Below are 8841 nucleotides of genomic sequence, written 5' to 3'. Positions count from 1 at the left end.
GCGGGCGTTCAAGCCCGATCCCGATTGGATCGGGGAGAGGGAGAGTGGGGGCGCGAGTGGGGGGAGTGGGGGTGTCGGTGCCTAGGGTTAGGAGTGGAGGGGGTTATGGGGGAGTGGGGACGGGCCGGCCTAGTCGGCCTGGTGGCCAGCTGGTTGGGCCAAGGCCCAGTTGGCCTGGGGGGGGTTCTTTTCCTCTCTTTTTTTGTTAGTTTTCCTTTCTGTTTTTCTGTTTTTGTGTTTTCTTTTCTTTTAAGTTTACTTTTTACTTAATACTAAAATGATCCCTAAATTAGTAATACCATGAAACCCACTGCCACAAAAGGTTTTATCCCAAGACAGTTTAGTTTAGTATTTTATTTATTTATAAAAGCATTTAAATATCGGTTTTGCTACTGTTTTATTCATTTTAGATTATTTAAACATTTTATAAAGGTGTGGTTTCTCCACCATAATTACCTATGCATTATTCGGTTCACTCCGAACATTTTAGTTTTAATATTTGAAAACTTTTATTGTTTGCCTATTTTTGAATTTGAATTTGAATCGGTTTCGAACTAACTCGAGATTAGCAACTATAAACGAGGTGACGTGGCACCATTAGCAGAGGATCACTGTAGCTTAATTACCCGGGCGTCACAGCCTTCTACCTAAAGTTGACTCTTCTCCAGTCCCCCTTTCATCAATATTAACATTACTAAACAAGGAATCAATAGAAGAAACACCAATCATTTTAAGATCTTCATCACTTTTATCTTCTAACGAGATTGGTTTAGCGGCCATTTGATTTACCAAGGTAGCTTGTGCATCGGATATCTTTCCTAGCAAACTTTCAGCAAAAGCATACTTAGATTGGAGTTTGCAAACTTCTCTACTGATATCATCAAGTTTTTCGTAATAGCATCGAGCACAATGGAGTGCTCCTTAAGTTCTTCAGCAAAAATACTTATTATGCTCAAATTGTGTAGTCATATATTCCTTAATACTTTTCTCAATTTCAAGCAAAATATTTGGGTAAGGAACATCATAATATTTTATTTGAGGCATCATGACCATGCAAACAAAAGTGCACACAAAAACAGATCTGGCAAGAAAACGGTGAACGAAAAAGAGAGGCGAATAAAATGACAAATTTTTGTGAAGTGGGTGGGAGGAAAACGAGAGGAAAATGGCAAATAATGTAAATTGCGAGGAGATGAGATTTGTGATTAGGAACCTGGTATATGCTGAATATCCTCCCCGGCAACGATGCCAGAAATTCCTTTTGATGTCGCTTAAAGCTACGTCGGTATTTTCCCAAAGAGGAAGGGATGATGCAGCATAGCAGCGGTATGTATTTCCCTCGGATATGAAACCAAGGTTATCGAACCAGTAGGAGAACCAAGCAACACAACGTAAACAACACCTGCACACAAATAACAACTTCTCGCAACCCGACGTGTTAAAGGGGTTGTCAATCCCTTCCGGGGTACGGCACCTCAAGATAGGCAAACGGATGTGAGGTAAATTTGTAGTAGATTGATAGATCGAACGCCAAAAAAATAAATAAGGATAAATTGCAGCAACGTATTTTTGGGTTTTTGGATTAATAGATCTGAAAATAAAAGCAAATAAAAGTAGACTGCAAAGGCAAATAATATGAGAAAGAGACCCGGGGGCCGTAGGTTTCACTAGTGGCTTCTCTCGAGAAAAATAGCAAAGCGGTGGGTGAACAAATTACTGTTGGGTAATTGATAGAACTTCAAATACTCATGACGATATCTAGGCAATGATCATTATATAGGCATCATGTCCAAGATTGGTATACCGACTCCTTCCTGCATCTACTACTATTACTCCACACATCGACTGCTATCTAGCATGCATCTAGTGTATTAAGTTCATGGAAAAACGGAGTAATGCAATAAGAACGATGACATGATATAGACAAGATCTATCTATGTAGAGATAGACCCCATCGTTTTATCCTTAGTAGCAACGATACGTGTTGTTTCCCTTTCTGTCACTGGGATCAAGCACCGTAAGATCGAACCCACTACAAAGCACCTCTTCCCATTGCAAGATAAGTAGACCAAGTTGGCCAAACAAAACCCAAATATCGGAGAAGAAATACGAGGCTATAAGCAATCATGCATATAAGAGATCAAAGAAACTCAAATAAATTTCATGGATATAAAAAGATATGACTGATCATAAACTCAAAGTTCATGAGATCCCAACAAACACACTGCAAAAGAGTTACATCATATGGATCTCCAAGAGACCATTGTATTGAGAATCAAGAGGGAGAGATGAAGCCATCTAACTACTAACTACGGACCCGAAGGTCTACAAAGAACTACTCACGCATCATCAGAGAGGCGCCAATGGAGGTGGAGAACCCCATCCGAGATGGTGTCTAGATTGGATCTGCTGGTTCTGGACTCTGCGGCGGCTGGATGAATATTTCGTCGACTCCCCTAGGGTTTCTGGAATATTGGGGTATTTATATAGCAAAGAGGCAGTCCTGTGGGCACCCGAGGTGGGCACAACCCACCAGGGCGCGCCTGGGCCTCCTGGCGTGCCCTGGTGGGTTGTGCCCCCCTCAGGGCGCCCCCGAGGCGCAGCCAGGGCCCGCTGTGTTCCTTCTGGCCCATAAAAATTCTTCGTAAAGTTTTGGGGCATTTGGACTCCGTATGATATTGATTTTTTGCGATGTAAAAAAATATGGAAAAAACAACAACTGGCACTTGGCACTATGTCAATAGGTTAGTACCAAAAAATGACTATAAAATGATTATAAAACATCCAAGATTGATAATATAACAGCATGGAACAATCAAAAATTATAGATACATTGGAGACGTATCATGGTCCCCCAGGTGTCAATGTGTGTTTTGTCGAGGATCCTTAGTTGCATGTCGACCATCGGCTCGCAACTAGGGTGTGTGTGTTCGACGACAACCCGCAGTTGCAAGCCGACCATCGACTGACAACTAAGGGTGTTTGTGTTTGTCGAGGCCCCCCAGTTGCATGTTAACCATCGACTGACAACTAGGGGAGTGTGTGTTTGCCAAGGGTCCCTAAATGCATGCCGACCATCGACTCGCAACTATGGGAGGGTGTGTGTGTGTGTGTGTGTGTGTGTGTTAGGGGCCCAGTTGCAAGTCAACCATCGACTCATAACTAGGGGGTTGTGTGTGTTTTCAACGGAGCTAAGTTGCAAGCCGACCAATGATACGTCTCCAATGCATCTATAATTTTTTATTGTTCCATTCTATTACATTATCTGTTTTGGATGCTCTATATGCATCAGTATGCTATTTCATATTATTTTTGGGACTAACCTATTAACCTAGAGCCTAGTGCCAGTTTCTATTTTTTCTTGTTTTTTACCTTCAAAGAAAAGAAATATCAAACGAAGTCCAAACGGAATAAAACTTTCACGATGATTTTTCTTGGACCAAAAGACCCTAGGAGACTTGGAGTTCAAGTCAGAAGAACCACGAGGCAGCGACAAGGGTGGAGGGCGCGCCCTCGAGGGGCTACCTTGTGGGCCCCTCGTGACTCCCCTAACCTAGTTCTTCCTCCTATATATTCACATATATTCCCGAACCTCCAGAAGCATCACAAAAACACTTTTCCACCGCTGCAACCTTCTATTCCCGTGAGATCCCATCTTGGGGCCTTTTCCGGCACCCTGCTGGAGGGGGATTCGATCACGGAGGGCATCTACATCAACTCTATTGCCCTTCCGATGAAGCGTGTGTAGTTTACCTTAGACCTACGGGTCCATAGCTAGTAACTAGATGGCTTCTTCTTTCTCTTTGATTCTCGATACCATGTTCTCCTCGATGTTCTTGGAGATCTATCTGATGTAATCTTCTTTTGTGGTGTGTTTGTCGAGATCTGATGAATTGTAGATTTATGATCATATTATCTATGAATATTAGTTGAATCTACTCTGAATTCTTATATGCATGATTTGATATCTTTGTAATCCTCTTCGAACTATCGGTTTGGTTTGGCCAACTAGACTGGTTTTTCTTGCAATGGGAGAAGTGCTTAGCTTTGGGTTCATTCTTGCGGTGTCCTCACCCAATGACAAAGTAGGGGTAGCGAGGGGCGTATTGTATTCTTGCCATCGAGGATAAAAAGATGGGGTTTACATCATATTGCTTGAGTTTATTCCTCTACATCATGTCATCTTACTTAAAAGCGTTAGTATGTTCTTCATGAAGTTAATACTCTAGATGCAGGCAGGAGTCGGTCGATGTGTGGAGTAATAGTACTAGATGCAGGCAGGAGTCGGTCTACTTGACACGGACGTGATGCCTATATTACATAATCATTGCCTTGGATATCATCATAACTTTGCGCTTTTCTATCAATTGCTTGACAGTAATTTGTTTACCCACCGTATTATTTGCCTTCAAGAGAAAAGCCTCTAGTGAAACCTATGGCCCCCGGGTCTATTTTCCATCATATTAGTTTCTGATCTACTATTTTGTAATCTTTTATTTTCAGATCTATAAACCAAAAAGCACAAAAATATTTAGTTATCTTTTGTTTACTTTTATCTATCTCTATTAGATCTCACCTTTGCAAGTGAATGTGAAGGGACTGACAACCCCTTTATCGCGTTGGGTGCAAGTGTTTGATTGTTTGTGCAGGTATTGTTGATTTGCGCGTTCTTCTCCTACTGGATTGATACCTTGGTTCTTAACTGAGGGAAATACTTATCTCTACTGTGCTGCATCACCCTTTCTGTAGGATCGAAAGTATGTCTAGAGGGGGGTGATTAGACTATTTGACCAAATAAAAATCTAGCCTTTTCCCAATTTTAAGTCTTGGCAGATTTTAGCAACTTAGCACTACTCAAGCAATCAACCTACACATGCAAGTCTAAGAGTATAGCAGCGGAATGTAAAACATTGCACATGAAGGTAAAGGGAGGAGTTTGGAGGGAGCAAACGCAATGTAGACACGGAGATTTTTGGCATGGTTTCGATAGGTGGTGCTATCGTACATCCACGTTGATGGAGACTTCAACCCACGAAGGGTAACGGTTGCGCGAGTCCACGGAGGGCTCCACCCACGAAGGGTCCACGAAGAAGAAACCTTGTCTATCCCACCATGGCCATCGCCCACGAAGGACTTGCCTCACTAGGGTAGATCTTCACGAAGTAGGCGATCTCCTTGCCCGTACAAACTTCTTGGTTCAACTCCACAATCTTGACGGAGGCTCCCAAGTGACACCTAACCAATCTAGGAGACACCACTCTTCAAAAGGTAATAGATGGTGTGTTGATGATGAACTCCTTGCTCTTGTGCTTCAAATGATAGTCTCCCCAACACTCAACTCTCTCACACAAATTTGGATTTGGTGGAAAGATGATTTGAGTGGAAAGCAACTTGGAGAAGGCTAGAAATCAAGATTCATATGGTTGGAATGGAATATCTTGACCTCAACACATGAGTAGGTGGTTCTCTCTCAGAAAATGTATGATGGAAGTGTAGGCATGTTTTGATAGCTCTCTCCACGAATGAAGAGTGGGTGGAGGGGTATATATAGCCTTCACACAAAATCTAACCGTTACACACAAATCACCAAACTCGGTGGAACCAAATAATGAAACTCGATTGGACCGACTTAGTTCAAAATGTGAACGTTAGGATTTTCGGTGGGACCGACATGTCAACTCAGTGAGACCGATTTCATTAGGGTTAGGGCATAACGTAATCTCGGTGAGACCGATTACACAAACTCGGTGGGACCGATTTTTATAATAAGCTAACCAGAGAGTTCGTCAGGCAAACTCGGTGGGACCGATTCGCTCATCTCGGTGAAACTGAAACATTACGAAGGGGAAACACAGAGTTTGCATTGCGAACTCGGTGGGACCAATCGCTCATTTCGGTTGGACCGAAACGTTACAAAGGGAAACAGAGAGTTTGTAATCCCATCTCGGTGAGACCGAGATCCCTATCGTTGAGACTGAAAAGACTAGGGTTTTGTGGCAGTGTCTATGTCAACTGAACTCGATGGCGCCTGATAGAAAGTTTCGGTGGGGCCGAGTTTGACTTCTGGTTTGGGACATATGTGGATATCAGAAATTGGTTGAGGGTTTTGGAGCATATCACTAAGAATTTTGAGCAAGTAACCCATTAAGCAATACCTCATCCCCTTTTAATAGTATTGGCTTTTCCTATGGATTCAATGTGATCTTGGATCACTAAAAGGTAAAATGTAGAGTCTTGAGCTTTAGAGCTTGAGCCAATCTTTTGTCCTTAGCATTTTGAGGGGTCCACATTTCTAATCCATGCCATGCCAATCATTGAGCTTTCCTGAAATATTTATCTCAAAATAGTATTAGCTCAATGAGCTATATATTGTTAGGAATTACCAAAACCACCCAGGGATAGTTGCACTTTCACTTTTCTCTTCAAGGGAAAAGCTAACGCAAGCTCAAGAAGTAGGAGGAAGAATTTCTGGCGCCGTTGCCGGGGAGATCTACGCCAAGCCTACCAAATACCCATCATAAACTCTCATCTCTTGCATTACATTATTCGCCATTCGCCTCTCGTTTTCCTCTCCCCACTTCTAAAACGACTTTCGAAAAGAGTTGCCTTTTTATTCGCCCTTCTTCCGTTCGTCTTTTTGTTTGCCCTTATGTCTTACTTGGTTTGTTTGCTCGTTTGCTTGGTATAATTATGTGTTTGTTGAAAATCGGAAGCAAAGAGTTTATGAATCCTCATCCACTTGCTAATCTTTTTAAGAGATCCAATTATGATGAACCAATTGCTAGTGAACTAAGTGCACTAGATTATCTTTATGAAGTTTTGCTTGAAATTCATGAATCTAAAAATTGTGATGAAGTGCTAAAAGAAGAAATTTATGAAGTGATTCATGATAGCTCCTTGAATGAAAATCATGATTGCAATGCTATTAGTATAAATACTATTGATGACAATTGTGTTAATGGTATGCAAAACCCTAAGCTTGGGGATGCTAGTTTTGCTATGTCCGCTACTTGTTGCAATGATCATGATTGGGGTGATTCTTCTTACAATTAAAAAAATTTATTTAAGCCCATGATGAGTATGAGATTGATAATAATGTTTGCAATAATACTGAAAGTGGGTTTGAAAGAGTGTCAACTTTAAATCCCACATATTTGAATAATGTTCAATCTTATGAAAATTTTGATAAAAGTGGGTTTGGAGAGGTCATGACTCTATTTTGTGATAACCCCACTATTTCGGAAGAGTGTCAACTTTGCATGCATGTGGATCATGAAGAGAAAATTTTATGTAATAGCTATATTGTTGAAAATCATGTGCTTAAAAATTGATAAACATGTAAATAATGTTCCTCATATATACGAAAAATATACAATACATATGAAATGTAGACATGTGTTAAAAAAGGGGGGGAGAGCCCGAAGAAAACCGAAGAAAGTCAGTGAAAATGAAGAGAGAAACAAAAAACGAGAAAGAAATATAAAATCAAGGAGGAAAAAGGAAACAGAAAAGAAAAAGGGAAATGGAAGAAAACCAAAGAAAAAAACCAGAGGAAACCCAAAGAAAAACGAAGGAAAAAGTAAAACAAAAAAGAACAAAGAAAACCCAGTAAAACGCCGCCAGAAGCGAGATGGTACTCTGACTCCTAGTAGGCGATATATAGCGGGCACCCCTATATCTTGCTTTGAGCGAGACCTACGCTCACTGTAGGGGAGCGAGATGGGCCGGCCCAGGAGCGCGGGGTGCCACAACCCTTTTATTTTTCTTTTTTGATTTACTTTTTACTTTTCTTCATACTTTCAATATTCTAATATATATAATATAAAAAATCACTCTATGAAAAACATTGGAAAAATGTTAACCAATCATTTAAAAATGTTAAATATGCATAAATAAAATATTATCATGTATATAAAAATGTGATCATATATTTAAAAAATGGTAATAAAGCATTTAAATTTTGTTGAACAAGTATTTGAAAAATCTCATATGTGCATAGAAAAAATGTTGACCATGCAAAAAATATAGATCTAGTATTTAATAAATGTTAAATGCTTATAGAAAAAATGTCGAGCATGTTTTATAAAAATGTAGATCCGGTATTTGAAAAATATTAGTCAAGTATTTGAAAAATGTTAAATGTGTACAAAAAATGTTGATCATGTATTAAAAAAATATAGATCTGATATTTGAGAAAAGTTACGCAAGCATTTGAAAAATGTTAATGTGTATATATAATTTTTTTGGCCATGTATTTGAAAAATGTTAATATTGTATTTGAATAATGTTAATCAAGCATTTGAAAAATGGTAATGTATGTTGAAAAAATGTTAATCTTGTATTTAAGAAATATTAGACATGTATTAGAATAATGTATTAGGTAGATACCGAAAATGTGTATAAAAACAATAAAATCCAAAAGAAAACAAAAGAAAACCAATGTAAAATTAGAAGGAAAAATGAAACCGGAGAAAAATGAAGATAAAAGAAAAAAAACCTAGTGTAAACTGAGAAAAGAAATATTGAAAACCAAAGAGAAACAAAGAAAATAAAAGAATCACTGAACCGAGAAAACCTGCTGAAAAACAAAAGCAAAAAATGGAAGAAAAAGCGTAAACAACAAACTTAGAAAAACCAGTGGTAAATCGTCTTATTTTGCCTCAAGTACAAAGCGCATGTATACTTCAGCACGAACTTAACCCTATGTTTGTCGGCGCTTGGCATATGTTTCGACTTTTCAGCCAAGGACCTTTTTAGGTTTGTATTGAACCTGGATGTTTGTCGTCTTAATTTGTTTCAATGCTTCTGCATCTTTTTTTGCTCTTTTATGCTGGTTGTGGA

Source organism: Triticum dicoccoides, chromosome 6A (genome assembly GCF_002162155.2).
Source record: "Triticum dicoccoides isolate Atlit2015 ecotype Zavitan chromosome 6A, WEW_v2.0, whole genome shotgun sequence".
Taxonomy (NCBI): Eukaryota; Viridiplantae; Streptophyta; class Magnoliopsida; order Poales; family Poaceae; genus Triticum; species Triticum dicoccoides.
This window is presented reverse-complemented; position numbering follows the sequence as displayed.